This window comes from Dendrobates tinctorius, unplaced genomic scaffold (genome assembly GCF_039654945.1).
Source record: "Dendrobates tinctorius isolate UK_male_01 unplaced genomic scaffold, ASM3965494v1 ptg000151l, whole genome shotgun sequence".
Taxonomy (NCBI): domain Eukaryota; kingdom Metazoa; phylum Chordata; class Amphibia; order Anura; family Dendrobatidae; genus Dendrobates; species Dendrobates tinctorius.
In genome coordinates, this window is record NW_027361818.1 from 88,004 (window position 1) to 109,203 (window position 21,200).

General features: G+C 47.0%; 1 non-coding gene across 1 annotated transcript; it reads left to right on the top strand.

The window, feature by feature from the left end:
• The first annotated feature begins 947 nt into the window (after positions 1 to 947).
• TRNAG-GCC (transfer RNA glycine (anticodon GCC)) lies at positions 948 to 1,018 on the top strand. Its single transcript has one exon. It is a non-coding gene; the product is annotated as a tRNA-Gly (tRNA).
• Positions 1,019 to 21,200: the final 20,182 nt, after the last annotated feature.

Below are 21,200 nucleotides of genomic sequence, written 5' to 3' on the forward strand. Positions count from 1 at the left end.
AACTACGGACCTTAATGTGACCAGGAGCCGTTCCTCAGAAGTAATCGCACGCCGGAGCTGCGTGTCCTGTCTCCGGATGACTTCTTTTACCCGACCAAGCAAATAGTGAAAGGTTTCTTGGGCCATCCGGGTATAATCAGTAAATTTCTCCGGGATTGCCGGTAGCTCGCTGTATAGGGTGTGGTACGCTCCACGGCTCTCCCGGAGTTCCATAATGGGATGTATCCACAAACGCCGCTGCTGCCGTCTTCGCTGCCTCTGTTCATGGCAAGCAATGGCATAAGCCCGAGCCGTCCTCATGTCCAGATCCAAGTCAAAGTCAAAGCTCTTCCAGCGCAGATCCATGTTTCTCAAGTCAAATGCAAGCAAATGTGAAGAATTCAGCTGTAAACAGGGGCTATATAAAGAATTTCCATAGACACGCACACTGCTGTCCCATTGGTGGAGTGTGTTGCAAGAATTTTCCAAGGATTTTTTCTCTAGTTTATTGCGCATAAAAAATGCAAACGCATAAAAACGCTGCGATTTATTGTCGTTATGCGCACAATAATGCTCCAAAAGAACGCAGCGTTTACAAGCATTTGTATGCGCTTTTCACATGCGTTTCATGTGCGCTCCTAACGCAGCGCAAAAAACCGCTACTGTGAAACTAGCCTTAGACTCCCGTGAGTGGTCGAAATGCGCTCAGTTTCATACAGGCACTTTTTTCACGGGTATATCCGGTAATAGCATGTTCCACGGCCTATTTTGTACAAAGTAATCCTGTTTATATGAAACTGAATAAAGAAAATTGATTTTATTCCTCGGAGCTGGATTCTTCCTTTTCTTCCAATGCGTTTGCCAGATCAACATTGTGCTTCACAAGTAACATTTTTTACCATACCACATGATATATCTTCATTAAAAAATCCAAACTTCTGCATAAAAATCCAAACTTCTCCATGCAAGCATTGGTGGTTCAGTGGTAGAATTCTCGCCTGCCACGCGGGAGGCCCGGGTTCGATTCCCGGCCAATGCAGCAATAAGTCAATTTTACTTCGCTTTCATAAAAATAGTTTTTTCTTCAGAAATATAAATATAATAGAATCCTATTCATTTAACCCCTCGCTGCCAAAGCAAGTTTTCACCTTTACTCACTTTAGTTGTGAATACTATCTATGTAACGCTTCTACAAATCCCAGTAATTCTGAGACATCTTTGTGACTCATCGTCCTCTATATTTCTCTTTCTATCCACCTTTTTTTTAACGTCCATTCTAGTTTACAATCATATTTAAAGTGTCTTTTTTGTTAGCATATTATAAGGGTTAAATATTTAGCAGCCACTTCGAATTTTTCAAATTAAATTTACAAAACTATTTTTCATTGATCGTCTCAGTTTTAGGGCTCATACTCTCTTGTGAGAGACTCGCAAATGAACCCCACAATTAGTTTTGTAATTTCTCCTGAGATCGCTGGTGTCCCACATGTGGTCCGAAATATCTGCTTGAAGTCAAAGGTGCGCGGTTTGGGCTGGAATAGATCATGTACTTCATGTGGCATTTGCACAACCTCAGAGGTATCAAAAACAGCACAATTGACCTCAGATGAGACACTAAACCATTCAAGGAATTCATCTAGGGGTGTGATGAGCATTTTGAATTCACCAGTGATTCATAGAATTGTATAAAATTGGGCTGTGAAATTGAAATTTTTTTCCACTAAAATGTTGTTTTAGCCCCGAATTTTTATTTTTCATAGGGGTAACAGGAGAAAATAGACCCCGCAATTTCTCCTCAATACATGGATACCCCATGTGTGGTTTGAAATTGCTGTTTGGTCGCACGGCAGGACTCGGAAGGGAAGGAGCTGTATTCTACTTTGGGAGTGCAATTTTGGCTTGAATAGATTGCGGATGGCATGTTGCATGTAATGAGACCCTGGGATGCCAAAAGAAGTAGAACCCCACCCTATTTTGCCAACTACACCCTTCAAGCAATTCATCTTTGGGTTATCATCTTGAATTCACAAGGGATAGGATATTACAATATTGATTCCACTGTTTCCAGAAACGAGCAGCAGTGAATTTTGAAGAGTGAAAACAGCAAATTTGCCAATCTAGTGCTTATACATTTTAGTGCCCATACATTGTAGTGCCCAGCTCATGCTTCTGCAGACACAGATGTACCAATCTAGTGCTCATACATTGTAGTGCCCAGCTCATGCTTCTGCAGACACAGACGTACCAATCTAGTGCTCATACATTGTAGTGCCCATACATTGCAGTGCCCATACATTGTAGTGCCCAGCTCATGCTTCTGCAGACACAGACGTACCAATCTAGTGCTCATACATTGTAGTGCCCATACATTGCAGTGCCCATACATTGTAGTGCACAGTTCATGCTTCTGCAGACACAGACGTACCAATCTGGTGCCCATACATTGTAGTGCCCATACATTGTAGTGCCCAGCTCATGATTCTGGAGAAAATTTAGTGTAGTGGGCTTTCTTCGCTACAGAAATTCCAAACATGTGAATGCTAACAAAATTTTAGGCACACTGTGCGGCTCAGGAGGGGGCATTTTTGTTTGAGAGGGCAAAATTTGCTGGATTTTATTTGGTAGGGGGAGCGATGTCACTTTTCAAGAGCCTTTTCGCTAACAGTAATGTGGAAACCACCTAAATTTCCATTAAAACATGACGGACTTGCGTGGGGGCTTGAGATAAAGATTTTATTGGTATTATTTTGGGGAACGGAACATTTTGGATCACTTTTAAGGCTTGGACCACATTTATCCCGCACTGTACGCTGAGCACTTATATCAGGGTATTCATCTAAATATCCGAAATATATGATTCAGATGAAACCCCTGATGGATCCAATCACTATAATGAGGCAGCAGAGTTACTCTGGTCTCCATCGTGCATCTGTTCAATGGCGTTCTTCTTTTTAGAGGTGCACAAAACTGTGGTCGACCTTGCTTTTGTGCAAGCCTAAAAGGACAGACACCTCCAGATCATAAGCCAGATAGAATCCCAAGTGACTTCATCTGTCCCATTATAGGAAATATTCTGTTGGGGATTTGGTGTGAATCATTTCAGAGATTTACACATAAACCCCGGTTTATGAGCTCAGTGTTGCGCACAGGATAAATGTGAGCCAAGCCTTACTGTGATCTTTGAGAGATCGAATATAGCAGGTAAAGGATTGGTTTTATTTTCTATCCTGTTTCTCATGCGATATAAGCGACTAGACAACTTTATTCTTCAGGTCGATGCGATTATAGTGATGCCAAATTGATATAGTTTTTTATGTTTTGCTGCTTTTGCACACTAGCAATCCGTTTCTTAAAAGAAAAAAAATTACATCCCCATATTCTTAGAGCCAAGTTTTCTATTTTTTGAAAAACAGAGCTATATGAAGTTGTTTTTTTATGGGAAGGGATGATGTTTTTACTCATAACATTTTCAGGCACATGACATAATTTGATAGCTTTGTATGCCGACAATAGTTCCTGGCATAGTCGCTAGAGTTGAGCGACTTTTGGTTTTTTAGGGTCGCGTTTCGTTTCGTGAAACCCGACTTTTCCAAAAGTCGGGTCGAGCAAGATCGTCCGATTATAGGGAAAAGTCGGGGTCGTCCCGAAACACGAAACCCAATGTAAGTCAATGGGGAATAAAAGTCGGCAGTGAGAGGAGGACAGGAAACACACCAACAGTGCCCATTTGAATGCCAAAAGCATCAATTCTGCTTACTTAAGCTTGTCAACCTTAATTAACTTCATAATACAAGTTACGCACTGAAAAATGGGGGTTATTTGGCTACAGACTGTGGGGGGGGAGGGCTGGCTCCAGGTTTTCATGTGCCCTGGGCGAAAGAGCGCCCCTTTAACACATACCACAACTCATCATGCTCCGATACGGCAGAGAAATAGCGGTATAGTACAATGAAAAATACCTCACTTTTTACATCTCATGACGAGGCCCACAGAATCATTGGTCCCATATAATGTTTGAAACAGTATATGATGAGCTCCACATAATGCTACAGTATATGTTGGTCCCCATGGATGAAGCTCTACTGTCTTATGGGCCCAAATAATGCTCCAAACATAATGGGCCCCATTTTTAATGCTCTAGTGTATAATGGGCCCTGTAAATGCTGCTCCAGTGTCTTATGTCCACCTTTGGAATGTTCCAGTGTATGGTGGGCCCCATCTATCATTCTCAGATGGTGTTAGGCCCAGTATGTATTGCACGTGATTGCACAAAGGTTAGAAAGGGTACCGTATCCCCAGATAACATGTATGGATAGCGTACACATTCAAAATATATGTCTCAGGAGGCAGGCTCAGACGGTGTTAGGCCCAGTATGGATTGCACGTGATTGCACAAAGGTTAGAAAGGGTACCGTATCCCCAGATAACATGTATGGATAGCGTACACATTCAAAATATATGTCTCAGGAGGCAGGCTCAGACGGTGTTAGGCCCAGTATGGATTGCACGTGATTGCACAAAGGTTAGAAAGGGTACCGTATCCCCAGATAACATGTATGGATAGCGTACACATTCAAAATATATGTCTGAGGAGGCAGGCTCAGACGGTGTAAGGCCCAGTATGGATTGCACGTGATTGCACAAAGGTTAGAAAGGGTACCGTATCCCCAGATAACATGTATGGATAGCGTACACATTCAAAATATATGTCTCAGGAGGCAGGCTCAGACGGTGTCAGGCCCAGTATGCATTGCACGTGATTGCACAAAGGTTAGAAAGGGTACCGTTTCCCCAGATAACATGTATGGATAGCGTACACATTCAAAATATATGTCTCAGGAGGCAGGCTCAGACGGTGTTAGGCCCAGTATGGATTGCACGTGATTGCACAAAGGTTAGAAAGGGTACCGTATCCCCAGATAACATGTATGGATAGCGTACACATTCAAAATATATGTCTCAGGAGGCAGGCTCAGACGGTGTTAGGCCCAGTATGGATTGCACGTGATTGCACAAAGGTTAGAAAGGGTACCGTTTCCCCAGATAACATGTATGGATAGCGTACACATTCAAAATATATGTCTCAGGAGGCAGGCTCAGACCGTGTCAGGCACAGTATGGATTTGACGGCCCAGATTACACAGCGGAGGAGCAGGGAGAGGTAAAAATTGCAAATGCTGGGGCCCTGCCCAAGCAAGGGGGGCCCACTCGTGGGCGTCGGTACTGGCACTGGGCCCCTCATAGTACAGCGGTGTGTCTGACGGCGGGTGTGCACCACCACCGTCAGAGACACTTGATTGCACTATGAGGGACCCTGTGCTAGTGCCCGCGCCCAAGAGTCGGCCTACCCACCTGTCCAGGGCAACGGCACTCGCACGGTGTCGTGCGCTAGGTGGTGACCCCGGTCATGGGGGGGGAGGCAGCACAGTTAGGGAGTTTTAGAAAGTGGCATATGTTGATGTTGGACATTCAGCTGATGCAAAAGGCGAAATAGGTGAAGTCCCAGGAAGAGGTGGACCAAAGCAAGCCATTTTTCTGTCACCCTATGTGTCATCAGGGGAAGGTGGGACAAAATCCTTGGAAACCCATGCGTGGTCCATTTTAATGAAGGTTAGATCATCCACATTTTGGGTTGACAGACGGGTCCTTTTTTCTGTCAGGATTGATCCAGCTGCACTGAAGACTCTTTCCGATAGCACACTTGCAGCTGGGCAAGCGAGCTCCTGTAAGGCATATTGGGCCAATTCAGGCCAGGTGTCCAGTTTAGCGGCCCAATAGTCAAAGGGGAATGACCTGTGTGGGAGAACATCGATATGGGAGGAAAAGTAGTTTGTAACCATAGTTGACAACTGCTGTCTCCTGTCACTTTCCATCGATGCAGTATTACCAGTTGTGTGAGCGGTATTTGAAAAATCAGTCCACAACATTGTCATGAAACCCCTGTCTCCAACGCCACTTCTGCTGTGTGCACCACGAACACCTCTGCCAAGCTGCCCCCGGCCCGTACGGCTCGTGTGAGAACCATCACCGCTGCTGTGTGCTGGGAATGCCTCAAGCAACCGATTTACCAGAGTTGCTTGTTTATTAGCCAATATTAGGTCAAGGTTCTCCTGTGGCATGATGTTTTGTAATTTGCCTTTATAGCGTGGATCCAGGATGCTGGCCAACCAGTAGTCGTCATCGTTCATCATTTTGGCAATGCGGGGGTCCCTTTTTAGGATCCGCAAGGCATAATCTGACATGTGGGCCAATGTTCCCGGTGTCAATGATGCATTGCGAGTGCTGGGTGGAGGAGCACTTTCTGGCAAATCCACATCCCTCCAGTCACGCACAAACCCTGTACCAGATCTTGCCATGCCAACATTTTCACTTGCCCCACGAGATGCATCCTCCTCCCCTAAGTAATCATCCCCATCATCATCCTCCTCCTCCTCTTCTTCCTCCACCTCGTCCAGGAGAGGTCCCTGAGCAGACAATGGCTGAATGTCATCAAGGATTCCCTCCTCCTCTTCCTCCTCATCAACATTGGCTGCAGACGCCTGCTCCTTAAGGTGCGTCAAAGTTTGCATGAGCAGACGCATAAGTGGGATGCTCATGCTTAGGATGGCGTCGTCTGCGCTTACCAGCCGTGTGCATTCCTCAAAACACTGAAGGACTTTACAGAGGTCTTTCAGCTTCGACCACTGCACACCTGTCAACTCCATGTCTGCTCTCAAAGTGCCTGGCCGTGTATCCTCCCACAAATGCATTATGGCCTGCCTCTGCTCGCACAGCCGCTCCACCATGCAGGGTGGAGTTCTACCTTGTTGCAATGTCGATAATGAGGCGGTGGTTGGGAAGGTGGAGCAATTGCTGCAGCTTCTGCATACGAACGGAGTGTACAGGCGACCGGCGTATGTGCGCGCACAGTCTTCGCACCTTCTGGAGCAGGGCTGTTAACTCCGGATAATTTTTGAGGAAGCACTGCACCACCAGGTTCAAGGTGTGAGCCAAGTAAGGTATGTGGCTGAGTTTTGAAAGGGCTATGGCTGCCACAAAATTACGGCCGTTATCACTAACTACCTTGCCTGCCTCAAGATGTACACTGCCCAGCCATGACTCAGTTTGTCGCTTCAAGTACTCGGCCAGCACCTCGGCGGTGTGTCTGTCGCCCAAACACATCATCTGCAACACAGCCTGCTGACGCTTTCCACTAGCTGCTCGATAGGGGGACACATCGTGTGCAACAGTGGCAGCTGCAGATGGAGTGCTCGTACGACTGCGCTCTGTGGACGAGCTTTCGCTTCTGGAGGAGGAGGAGGAGGAGGAGGAGGAGGGTCGAACGCCTACAGCCAACTGTTTCCTATACCGTGGGCTAGGCAGCACTGTCCCACCACCGCTGTCCCCTGTGGACCCTGCATCCACCACATTAACCCAGTGCGCAGTGATGGACACGTAACGGCCCTGGCCATGCCGACTGGACCATGCATCAGTTGTGAGGTGCACCTTTCCGCTCACTGACTGCTTGAGTGCATGGACAATGCGGTCTTTCACATGATGGTGGAGGGCTGGGATGGCTTTGCGAGAGAAGAAGTGGCGACTGGGTAGGTCATAGCGTGGTACTGCATAGGCCATGAGTTCGCGGAAAGCTGTGCTTTCCACCAACCGAAAGGGCATCATCTCAAACGAGATTAGTTTGGCAATGTGGGCGTTCAAACCCAGTGTACGCGGATGAGAGACTGAGTACTTTCTTGACCTACTCATAGTGTCTTGGAGGGTAAGCTGGACTTGAGAGCTGCATATGGTGGAAGTAGCGGTGGACAGGGCGGACTGAGAGAGGGTTGATGATGGTGATGGAGTTGGTGTTCTTTCTGATGGCCTAGAATCAGTCTTTCGTTGATATAACAGTGGGATTCCCTGACTGCTGTGGCCTTGCAACGACACCTCAACATTTGCTGCTGTGCTAACCGGTGGGCTTACAGTGGGGGAAACAATGTAGCGTTGCTGACTACCTTCGTTGTGATCAGTTGCACATGTGGCACTTGAGGTTTGGTGTTGTGTCCACGCTTGCAAGTGCATGCTGGTTAAATGTCTAAGCATGCAACTGGTATTCAAATTTTTCAGATTTTTCCCTCGGCTAAAGGTCTTTGCGCACTTCTTACAGATAACCTTGGCCTGATCATGAGGATTTTGTTCAAAAAAGTGCCACACTGCACTCTTCCTACTTTGGCAGACATTTTGCGGCCTAGCACGCTGTGATCTTTTGACCCTCTGGACAAGCTGTCCAGCAACTCTTTTGATGTTTGGAACCTGTCTTTGGAGTGCTCCGGGCCTGCCAGATAACAGCTGTTGCGATGTCGATGTCTGCTGTGGATGCTCCTCATCTGAGCTATTGGAAGCAGCACCCTTTTCCCCCAATGGATGCCAATCTGGGTCAACAACTGGGTCATCCATCACCTCCTCTTCTATGTCATGTGCACCTTCCTCTGTGTCACCGTGTATGGTGGTATAGTGTGCGGGAAGGGGCACCTGAGTCTCATCAGGGTCAGAATCTGGCTCTGTACACTGCGAGGACAATGTAGTGCTCTGAGTGAATGTACCAGCAGAATCATCCATCAGCGGCTGTGCATCAGTGCACTCCATGTCAGATTCATCTTGGCCTGGGTAATTCACCATTTCACTTGATAATCCAGGCATGGTATGTGAAAACAGCTCCATGGAGTAATCAGTAGTATGGCCTGCGTCATCCTTCAATCTTGGTTGGGGTGAAGGACACAAGGAAAGGTGTGGTTCATGAACATGAGCCTCCAATGACAACTCAGTGCTTTTACTTTTTACAACTGAAGAAGAGGAGGCGATAGAGCTGGAGGCTGAGTCAGCAATGTAAGACAAAACTTTTTCCTGATGCTCTGGCTTTAAAAGCGGTTTGCCAACTCCTAGAAAACTAAGCGTTCGAGGCCTTATGTAGCCAGATGATGACGCAGGCTCAACACCTCCTGCATTCGGTCCTATTTTGCTCTTGCCACTACCATCAGATCCACCACCAACACCATCATTACCAGCTGCCAACCCCCGCCCAATTCCACGGCCTCTTCCACCAGCCTTCCTCATTTTTGGTAGAAATGTAGACAAAATCCAACAAACTATATAGTAATGTAAAACAAGGTACAAGGTGTCTATAGGACAGGGGAGATTTTGAATTTCTGCAGACACTTGTGGACAGCTTTGGATTGTGTGAGGCCCACTGATATCTGAGCGCTATGTCACAGGCTCGATGGCACAGCTGTGACAAAAGTGACGAGAGGATAAGGGAGATTTTGAATTTCTGCAGACACTTGTGGACAGTTTTGGATTGTGTGAGGCCCACTGATATCTGAGCGCTATGTGACAGGCTCGACGGCACAGCTGTGACAAAAGTGACGAGAGGATAAGGGAGATTTTGAATTTCTGCAGACACTTGTGGACAGTTTTGGATTGTGTGAGGCCCACTGATATCTGAGCGCTATGTGACAGGCTCGATGGCACAGCTGTGACAAAAGTGACGAGAGGATAAGGGAGATTTTGAATTTCTGCAGACACTTGTGGACAGTTTTGGATTGTGTGAGGCCCACTGATATCTGAGCGCTATGTCACAGGCTCGATGGCACAGCTGTGACAAAAGGGACTAGAGGATAAGGGAGATTGGATTGCTTTTAAAAAAGCAGTTTGCGGAGCAGTGGGTAAACAGCAATGCAAGAATGTCAGGAAGCCTTAGAAGGCAGCCCAACAACCAACACCACTGATACACCATTATATAGCCTCCCCTTGCACTGCACACACAGTGACTGGTGTGTTGTGCAGGCCAAATCGCTAGCAGCAGAAGCAGTTTTTTTGTCTTCTTCCCTGCCTAACGCTCTCCCTACAGAATCAGCAGCAACCTCTCCCTATACTGAGATCGGCAGAAGTAAGATGGCGGTCGGCATGCACGCCCTTTTATACCCCCTGTGACGCCCACCAAAGCAAGCCAATCACTTGCATGCCCTTCTGAAAGATGGTGGTGACCCCTGCCTATGTCATCACGTTGCCCACAGTGTCCGTGGATCCTGATTGGCTGAAAAAGAGCGCAAAACAAACTTTTGAAACGCGACTTTGGCGCGTAAGTCGCCGACCTCGTGGCCGACCTCATCCTAGGGTCGGGTTTCGTTTCATGAAACCATGCCAAAAGTCGGCGACTTTTGAAATTTTTCGACCCGTTTCGCTCATCTCTAATAGTCGCTACTTCTTCTACAACTTTTTTCCAGACTGAAGCCCACTGTCCCAGCTGAATACGACCTTCTAGTAGGAATCTCCATTGACACTCACTTCTGGCATTCTTCTTAACAGGAGGCATTACAGAAATCTTAGGTCCTGAAGATCAAGACATTAAGTGTTAACCTTCTGTCAGACAGATCCTTCGGGAATTGTCACTATCCATTTTTGGATCTGTGGCAGATCTGGATTCTCACATATAAACTTTTTTCCTTTCTGGCCATCGGGGGTTAAGGTCTGTTTTTCCTCCCGGGGCTGATGGTGTAATTACATTGCTGCTGAGTTTGTTGATGCAGGTGGTGACCACTCCCACCATCCTTTAAAAGGTCACCTGATGCATCAGCTGACCATCGGTGTTAGAGTTCATGCTACAGCAACCAAACCGGAGGAAGGAGCTTTCTGGGAGAGGTGTGTTGTGAGTTCATTTTCCCCTTCATTACTTAGGCCCGAGGAACTCCCTCTTCTGGTAAAGAAAGGTAGTGAGCCTGATTGTCAAACACCTGAGGCTGATGATTGTGACTGGCTGAGTGGAGTTACGGACTGGATATAATGCTGCCGATGCCCTTCTGCCCTGTGGGGGATTTCTCTGTGGGATCCTTGGAGACCAGTCTGAATTCCTGCTCCTCCAAAGCTAAGTTTGCTGCTCGGCCTTTTGCTTTTGTGCTTTGACTTTGTTTTTGCTTTGTTTTTCTGGATTTCTGCCATTCCCTGCTGGGGTGTGCTGAATTCATTTAGCTCTGTCTTCTGAAAATACCTGAGTGCTGATTCAGTTTTTGAAGCCTAGCTGCTTCAGGGCCTTTTTCATATCAGCTGGTTGGCTTATGTCTTTGATAGGGTTTTGGCAGATTGCAGACAGCAGCCTTCCTTTCCTATCTAGGTAGTTTTGGGGCCCCGTCTTTGCTCAGTCTATCTTTCTGTCTGTGTTAGTATTTTCATCTTGCTTCACCGTCATTATATGTTGGGGGCTGCCTATTGCTTTGGGGTCTGCTCTGGGGCAGTTTAGATTTCCCCGTTCTTTCTTTAGGTCTATGTATTTCTCCGGCTGTGATCGAGGGGTCTAGGGCATCGTAGGAACCCCCCACGGCTACTGCTAGTTGTGTTGATAGGTTCAGGGGTCTGCAATCTGATAGTTGCCAACTTCTCTGGTTTTCTGGACTTAGCTTGTATTTCTGCTTTTGCCTCCTACGGTGACTCATTCATAACAGAATCACCCGCCTTACCGCAGATTCTAGGGTACTCAATAGCAGGAAAGAATTGTAAAAAAAAAAAAAGTGTGTATATTTTTTCCTCTATATCTCTGAAGCCGTAGGGGGAATTTTTTTTTTCTTCTCTCAATGGAGATAAAGCAATTGTCTGATCGTGTGAAGCAGCTCACTGCGGAAGTGCTGGAAATTTCCGCCTACCTTGCTCATTCACATGATGTTGAACCAACGATCCCCACACCTGATGTATTTTTTGGGGATCGGTCTAAATTTTTGAATTTCAAAAATAATTGTAAATTATTTTTTGCCTTGAAGCCTAACTCGTCAGGGAGCTCAGCGCAGCAGGTTAAAATTGTCATCTCTTTGCTGCGCGGAGATCCCCAGGATTGGGCGTTTTCTTTGAAACCAGATGATCCTATTCTGACTAATGTGAACACATTCTTTCAAGCTTTGGGGTTGTTGTATGACGAACCTAATGCTATTGATCAGGCTGAAAAGACCCTGCTGGCATTGAGCCAGGGTCGTGATTCTGCAGAATTGTACTGTCAAAAATTCCGAAAGTGGGCAGTACTTACTACCTGGAATGATAATGCCTTGGCTGCTCTCTTTCGGAAGGGGTTGTCAGAAGCCGTAAAAGATACTATGGTGGGATTTCCTGTTCCCTCTAGTCTTGACGATTCTATATCATTAGCCATTCAGGTTGATCGGCGTTTGCGCGAACGCAAAGCTGCACGAGAGGTGTTGCCACCTGTTGAACAAATGTCTGAACCTATGCAATGTGATAGAGTTTTTTCCAGAGAGCAGCGTCAGGAGTTCAGAAGGCGTAATAAGTTGTGTTTTTTCTGTGGAGATGCCTCGCATATTATTTCTGTCTGTCCCAAACGAGAGAAACGCTTTGCACACATGTTTTCTGTTGGGGGTGTTCAACCTAAGGCTACTTTCACACATCCGGTGTGTGGGGTCCGGCGGCGTGCGGCGAAAAGCCGGGCCGCCGGATCCGGCCTGCAGCCGTGACACCGGATGTGTGTGCGGCCAGACGATACGGCTCGGACATTATTAAAGGAGCCGCAGGACAGAGGCAGCCAATGAGACAGCTGCTGAAAGGGAGGTGAGGGGAGGAGAGGATAGGAGAGGGGAGGGGAGGAGAGGGGAGGGGGGTGGAGAGAGAGAGACATGGGGGGTTAACATTAGTGTCCAGGCAAGAGAATCTCTCTCTCTTGCTGGACACTTGTGGGGTTAACCCCACAGAGAGATCTCTCTCTCTCACCCAGACACTGTGAGTGTTAACCCCACAAGTGCCCGGCGAGAGAGATCTCTCACAAGTGTCCGGGTGACAGAGTGAGATCTCTCTCTCTCTCGCCGGGCACTTGTGGGGTTAACATTCACAGAGTCCGGGCATGCGCTGTGGAAAAAGCCGGTCCGGCGCTGACAAAAAAAGTTGCAGGGAACGTTTTTTGCAGATGCCGGACGGCTAATTTATGCCGTGTCCGGCAACAACCGGACACGACGCATAACCATCCGGCACGATGCGGCGACCATGAAAGCTTATGGGACAAAACCGGATCCGGTGCTGGATCCGGTTATTAAAAATTTCGCCGCATCGTGCTGGATGACAAAAACCGGATGTGTGAAAGAGGCCTAAGTTTCTTCTGGCTGTTACTCTGATCTGCTCCCTGTCCACATTTTCCGCCAAGGCGTTTGTGGATTCGGGAGCAGCCCTAAACCTAATGGACTTGGATTTTGCTAAACGTTGTGGATTTCCGATGACACCTCTGCAGACGCCTATCCCTTTGAGGGGAATTGATGCTACTCCTTTGGCTAAAAATAAACCCCAGTTTTGGACTCAGATGGTAATGCGGGTCGCCCCAGACCATCAAGAAAATTGCAGATTTCTGGTGTTGCATAATTTGCATGATACGGTTGTTCTGGGGTTTCCCTGGTTACAGATTCATAATCCAGTTTTGGATTGGAAATCTGTGTCTGTGGTGAGTTGGGGTTGTCGGTGTGCCTTTAGTGAGGCTCCGGTGTTTTCCACCTCTCCTCAGTCGCATGATGTTCCTGATTATTTGGCGGACTTTTATGATGTATTTAGTGAGAATGAGTCTGCGTCTCTGCCTCCTCATAGGAGTTATGACTGTGCAATTGAACTGAGCCCGGGGTGTAAATTTCCCAAGGGTCGGCTCTTCAATTTATCTGTACCAGAGCACGAGGCTATGCGATCCTATATTAAGGAGGCGTTGGAGAAGGGTCATATTAGACCATCCTCGTCACCCTTGGGTGCCGGTTTTTTTTTTGTATCCAAAAAGGATGGATCATTAAGACCTTGTATTGATTATCGTGCCCTCAACAAAATTACTGTTAAATATCAGTATCCGTTACCCCTGATTTCTGATCTATTCTCCAGAGTTAAAGGTGCTTGCTGGTTTACCAAGCTTGACCTCAGGGGGGCGTATAATCTTATCTGCATTAAGCAGGGGGATGAATGGAAGACGGCGTTTAATACTCCGGAGGGACATTTTGAGTACCTGGTGATGCCTTTTGGGCTCACTAATGCCCCTTCTGTCTTCCAGTGCTTCATGAACGATATTTTCCGAGATTTTGTCGATAAATTTTTGATTATCTATCTGGATGATATTTTGATCTTCTCCAAGGATTGGGATTCTCATGTGGAACATATTCGGACTGTGTTCCGGATCTTGAGGGAGAATTCCCTGTATGTCAAGGGATCTAAATGCCTTTTTGGAGTACAGAGGATTTCTTTTTTGGGATTTATTTTGTCCCCGTCAACTATTGAAATGGACCCGGCCAAGGTACAGGCCATTCACGATTGGGTTCAGCCCACTTCTTTGAAGGCCCTCCAGAAGTTTTTGGGTTTTGCTAATTTTTATCGGAAATTTATAGCAAAATTTTCTAGTATTGCCAAGTCATTGACTGATTTGACTAAAAAGGGTGCTGATGTGTTAAATTGGTCTCCGGAGGCTGTTTCTTCCTTTCAGGAGCTGAAGCGAAGATTCACCTCCGCCCCGGTTTTGCAGCAACCTGATGTCTCACTTCCATTCCAGGTAGAGGTGGATGCTTCTGAGATTGGTGCAGGAGCTGTTTTGTCCCAAAAGGATCCTGTAACATCTAAAATGAATCTCTGTGCTTTCTTTTCCCGAAAGTTCTCTCCATCTGAACGTAACTATGATGTGGGGAATAGGGAACTGTTGGCCATGAAATGGGCATTTGAGGAGTGGAGACATTGGTTGGAGGGAGCTAAGCATCAAGTCGTGGTCCTCACTGACCACAAGAATTTGATTTACCTAGAGTCGGCTAAGCGCTTGAACCCTAGACAGGCTAGGTGGGCCATGTTTTTTACACGTTTTGATTTTGTGGTTTCTTTTCTTCCTGGAACAAAGAATGTCAAGGCAGACGCCCTCTCTAGGAGCTTCCTTGCTGATTCTCCTGTGGTGACCAAGCCTGCTACCATCTTAGGCGAAGGGGTAGTTCTTTCTGCCATCTCGCCCGATTTGAGACGTGCTCTGGAAGAGTTCCAAGAGGACAAACCTGAGCGTTGTCCCAGTGGAAAGTTGTATGTTCCTGACCAGTGGAAGAAGAGAGTGATGTCTGAAGTTCATTGCTCTGCTTTGGCTGGTCATCCAGGTATTTTTGGTACTAGAGATCTGGTGAGTCGGTTTTTTTGGTGGCCCTCCTTGTCTCGTGATGTCAGGAATTTTGTGCAGTCCTGTGGGACGTGCTCCCGGTCTAAATCGTGTTCTCGCTCTAGTGGGTTGTTGATGCCTTTGCCTGTCCCCAAGAGGCCATGGACCCATATTTCAATGGATTTCATCTCTGATATGCCTGTCTCTCAGAGGATGACTGTTATTTGGGTGATTTGTGATAGGTTCTCTAAGATGGTTCATCTTGTACCACTCCATAAGTTGCCATCTTCCTCTGAATTCGTGCCCCTGTTTTTACAACAGGTGGTTCGTTTTCACGGGATTCCTGAGAACATTGTATCTGACAGAGGAGTTCAGTTTGTGCCTAGATTTTGGAGAACTTTCTGTTCCAGGCTGGGAATTCAGTTGTCCTTCTCCTCTGCTTTTCACCCTCAGACCAAAGTGCAGACAGAGAGAACAAACCAGACCTTGGAGTCATATTTGAGATGTTTTATTTCTGCTGATCAGGATGATTGGGTTTCATTTTTGCCCTTGGCCGAATTTGCTTTGAATAATAGAGCTAGTTCTGCCACTTTGATGTCACCTTTTTTTTGTAACTTTGGGTTTCATCCTCGATTTTCTTCAGGGCAGGTGGAGCCCTCTGCCTGCCCAGGTGTTGACACTGTGGTGGAGAGAATGCACCAGATCTGGGACCAAGTGGTGGATAAGTTATCTCTCTCCCAGGAGAAGGCCCAGCGGTTTTCCAACAGACATAGGACCATTGGTCCAGAGTTTAAGGTTGGTGATATGGTGTGGTTATCATCAAAAAATATTGCTATGAAGGTGGCTTCTCCTAAGTTTAAGCCTAGATTTATTGGACCTTACAAGATTGTGGAGATTATTAATCCGGTCTCTTTTCGTTTGGCTCTTCCTGTCACATTTAAAATCCATAATGTGTTCCATAAATCTTTGTTGAAGAGGTTTGTTGAACCTGTTGTTCCGGGGGTGGCACCTCCAGACCCTGTATTGGTTGAAGGTAACATGGAGTATGAGGTAGAGAAAGTACTGGATTCCCGTCTGGCTAGACGGAGACTCCAGTATTTGGTTAAGTGGAAGGGTTATGGTCAGGAGGATAATTCCTGGGTCTCCGCCTCTGATATTCATGCCAAACGATTGGTGCGTGCCTTTCATCGGGCTCACCCTGATCGCCCTGGTGGCATAGTTGAGGGTTCGGTGACCCCTCCTCAAGGGGGAGGTACTGTTGTGAGTTCATTTTCCCCTTCATTACTGAGGCCCGAGGAACTCCCTCTTCTGGTAAAGAAAGGTAGTGAGCCTGATTGTCAAACACCTGAGGCTGATGATTGTGACTGGCTGAGTGGAGTTACGGACTGGATATAATGCTGCCGACGCCCTTCTGCCCTGCGGGGGATTTCTCTGTGGGATCCTTGGAGACCAGTCTGAATTCCTGCTCCTCCAAAGCTAAGTTTGCTGCTCAGCCTTTTGCTTTTGTGCTTTGACTTTGTTTTTGCTTTGTTTTTCTGGATTTCTGCCATTCCCTGCTGGGGTGTGCTGAATTCATTTAGCTCTGTCTTCTGAAAATACCTGAGTGCTGATTCAGTTTTTGAAGCCTAGCTGCTTCAGGGCCTTTTTCATATCAGCTGGTTGGCTTATGTCTTTGATAGGGTTTTGGCAGATTGCAGACAGCAGCCTTCCTTTCCTTTCCTATCTAGGTAGTTTTGGGGCCCCGTCTTTGCTCAGTCTATCTTTCTGTCTGTGTTAGTATTTTCATCTTGCTTCACCGTCATTATATGTTGGGGGCTGCCTATTGCTTTGGGGTCTGCTCTGGGGCAGTTTAGATTTCCCCTTTCTTTTTTTAGGCCTATGTATTTCTCCGGCTGTGATCGAGGGGTCTAGGGCATCGTAGGAACCCCCCACGGCTACTGCTAGTTGTGTTGATAGGTTCAGGGGTCTGCAATCTGATAGTTGCCAACTTCTCTGGTTTTCTGGACTTAGCTTGTATTTCTGCTTTTGCCTCCTACGGTGACTCATTCATAACAGCGGTGGTGTCTCAGCTGTTTATGGTGTATCTGGTGTTGTGATCTTGCTGTGCAGTGCTTTACAGCAAAAAGCTAAGTGTAGTATTTTTGTTACCCTGTTCCTTTTACTGTCTGTCTATCCTTACCTTTTGTTGTATTAGTGAAGCGGTGGGACCAGTGTCCTCACTTGCCAATTCCCTACTTAGGGATAGGTGCAGGGCAAGTGAGGGCTAAGGTATCCTGCTTGACGACAGGTTGAAAGAACCTGTATAATGAAGCTAGTAAGAGCAGGGCACATCCTCAGGAGAGTGCAGGAGGTGTCCATTTTCCCATTCCCTATAGCAGGGTCCACCATTGTAATTGTGTCCCCGGTGTTCCCTTGTTTGTTTGCTGTTTGGTGACCAGCCAATCGTTGGGTCATGTCGCACTGGTCAGTTACTCCGTGACAGGAGTATTGCCTGATGTCTACATTCAATGGAAGGTTACTATGTAGACATACGGTGCAGTAAATCACTTTATTACTCCAAGAAAAGATTATTTTACTGTATTTTATATTTTTTCAGGATATCTCTGTATGTAAAAGCAAGAAAACGAGATGTAGTGATAGAGCTGAGATCAAAACATTTCTGGACACTGATTCAGTGATTACTTCGGCTGTCTGTGGTCGATGGACTAGAACAAAGTGAACCATCTAGTACCTGCGGTATCCCCTGTGCCTCTTCTGATAAGTAGAACCCACAACAACATCATGTTGCGGAGTGGTGCACACATGACACCACGAGTGCCTACTAATCAAAAGGAGCACAGAGATCGCAAAATGATCGCACGGCTCTGGTCTGATGGCTGAGTACTATGGAGATGGCCGCTGGACCTGGGTCCTGCAAATCTTCCTCAATACCGATGTATAACATCCCAACCATGACCTTAAGGACACTATTTTTGACCTGTTTTGGGTGAATGGAGCCCTTTACATACATCTATTTATAAACTGTAATTGCCTTGTAATGTTTTAATCTACTGTTATTTTATTATTATTATTTATTTATATAGCACCATTGATTCCATGGTGCTGTACAATAGAAGGGGTTACATACAAATTACAGATATCACTTACAGTAAACAAACTAACAATGAGAGACTGATACAGAGGGGAGAGAGGACCCTGCCCTTTCGGGCTTACATGCTACAGGATGGTGGGGAAGGAGACAGTAGGTTGGGGGGTTGCAGCAGCTCCAGTGTTCGTGAGGCGGTAGCTCCAGTAGTGGTGAGGTGGCAGTGGGGATCATTGCAGGCTGTAGGCTTTCCTGAAGAGATGGGTTTTCAGGTTCCGTCTGAAGGATCCGAGTGTGGTTGATAGTCGGACGTGTTGGGGCAAAGAATGGGGGCTATTTGGGAGAAGTCTTGGAGGCGGTTGAGTGAGGAGCAAATAAGTGTGGAGGAGAGAAGGAGATCTTGGGAGGATCGGAGATTACGTGAGGGAAGATATCGGGAGATTAATTCAGAGACATATGGAGGAGACAGGTTATAGATAGCCTTGTAGGTCAGTATTAGTATTTTAAATTGGATACGCTGAGGGAATGGAAGCCAGTGAAGAGATTTGCAGAGGTGAGAAGCGAAGGAGTAGCGAGGAGAGAGATGAATTAGTCGGGCAGCAGAGTTAAGGATGGACTGGAGAGGTACGATGGTGTTAGCAGGGAGGCCACAGAAAAGGATGTTGCAGTAGTCGAGACGGGAGATGATGAGGGCATGCACAAGCATTTTAGTAGAGTGAGGGTTGAAGAAGGGATGGATTCTGGAAATATTTTTGAGCTGCAGGCGGCAGGAGGTGGAGAGAGCTTGGATGTGCGGTTTGAAGGACAGGGCAGAGTCAAGGGTTACTCCGAGGCAGCGGACCTCCGGTACGGGGGAAAGCATGATGTCATCAATTGTTATAGATAGGTCAGGTAAGGAGGATCTGTGAAATGGAGGAAAGATGATCAGTTCAGATTTATCCACATTCAGTTTGAGGAAGCGGGAGGAGAAGAAGGAGGATATGTCTCATAGACATTCCGGGATTCTGAACAGCAGAGAGGTGACGTTTGGGCCAGAGAGGTAGATCTGAGTGTCATCGGCATAAAGGTGGTACTGGAATCCGTGGGACTTTATGAGTTGCCCCAGGCCAATTGTATAGATTGAGAAGAGTAGGGGTCCTAGAACAGAGCCTTGGGGGGACTCCAACAGAGAGAAGGTGGGATGAGGAGGTAGTGTGGGAGTGGGAGACATTGAATGTGCGGTTGGATAGGTATGAGGAGATCCAGGATAGGGCAAGGTCTTTGATGCCAAAGGAAGAGAGGATCTGTAGTAGGAGGCAGTGGTCAACTGTGTCGAAGGTAGAGGACAGGTCTAGAAGGAGGCGTATAGAGTATTGTCCGTTTGCTTTGGCTGTAAGTAGGTCGTTAGTAATTTTGGTCAAGGCTGTCTCAGTGGAGTGATGGGGGCGGAAACCAGATTGTAGATTGTCAAAGAGCAAGTTAGATGAGAGATGGGAGGAAAGTTCAGCATGGACGTGCTGCTCCAGGAGTTTGGAAGCGAATGGGAGCAGCGATATTGGGCAATAGCTGGACATAGCGGTTGGGTCGAGGGTTGGCTTTTTGAGGATAGGCATGACTGTGGCATGTTTGAAAGCAAAAGGGAAGGTACCGGAAGTTAGTGATAGGTTGAAAAGGTGGGTTAAAGATGGGATAAGAGTGGTGGCGAGGTTGGGGAGGAGGTGGGATGGGATGGGGTCAAGTGCACAACTGGTGAGGTGTGATTTGGAGAGAAGATGAGCAAGCTCCCCTTCAGTGATGTTGGATAAGGAGGTTATGGGGTTTTGCATTGGTCTGGTATACAAAGGGGTTGTGGTGGTTGAATAATAAAGACTTGCCGTGTTTGGTCTATCTTGTTTTTGAAGTGCATGGGGAAGTCCTCAGCAGAGATAAGGGAAGTTGGAGGGGCAGTGGTGGGCGGAGGAGGGAGTTAAAAGTATTGAACAACTGTTTGGGGTTGTGGGATAAGGAAGCTACACGGGATGTAAAGTAGGCCTGTTTAGCAGAGGTGAGAGCTGATTTGAATGCGAGTGTTGCTTGTTTGAGTGCAGTGAAGTCGTCTTGGGAATGCGTTTTCTTCCAGTGCTGTTCAGCAATTCTGGATGCTTGCCGAAGCTTTTTAGTGGTGTTAATGTGCCAGGGTTGTCTATTGATTCGTCGCACTCTGTTATGCATGACAGGGGCGACCGAGTCGATGGCTGATGCAAGAGTGGCATTGTAGAAACTAGTGGCAGTGTCTGTGTCGTGGAGTGAAGATATGGAGGACAGTGGTAGGATTAGAGTCAGAGAGCATGTGGGTGTCTAGATGTGCAAGGTTTCTGCGGGGGTGCGCATGTTGCTGGACATGAGTGACAGGTGAGGAGGACAGGGATGTTCTGTTCTGTCCAGATGTCACCGTATCCCAGAATTCCAAGTGGAGGAAGTTCATCGACCGCCATATTGGGACACCCAAGTGATGGGTGCCTCAATATGGAAACTACTGCTGGTACCAACCTATTACGCGGTACCACCAGTGGAACACCGTCGCACCACACACACACACTCTATGCGCCATACGCATCACACACACACTCACACACTCACTCACACTCACACAACCTCTTACACGGTACCACCAGCTGAACACCGTCACACTGCACCTGCGCGAATTCCACGCAGGCGCAGTAATCATTCAACTGATCCCAGCGGCAGATGCGCGACGTGTCTACAGGCAGAGGAAGCCAGTCACATTAAAGGGATTTTCCCACCAACGAGTTCATTTTAAAAATTGTCTGTCTGACCACGTACGGAGGATACCACATCTCCTGGACAGGGCAGGAAGCAAAAGACAATATTGACATTACAGCAGGGGATCACAGAGGATTCATTTTGTGAGGTAAAATATTTCACTGACTGTTTTTAAACAGTATTTTACCTCACAAAATGTATCCTCTGCGATCTCCTGCTGTAATGTTAGTATTGTCTTTTGCTTCCTCCCCTGCCCAGGAGATGTGGTATGCTCCGTACACGCCC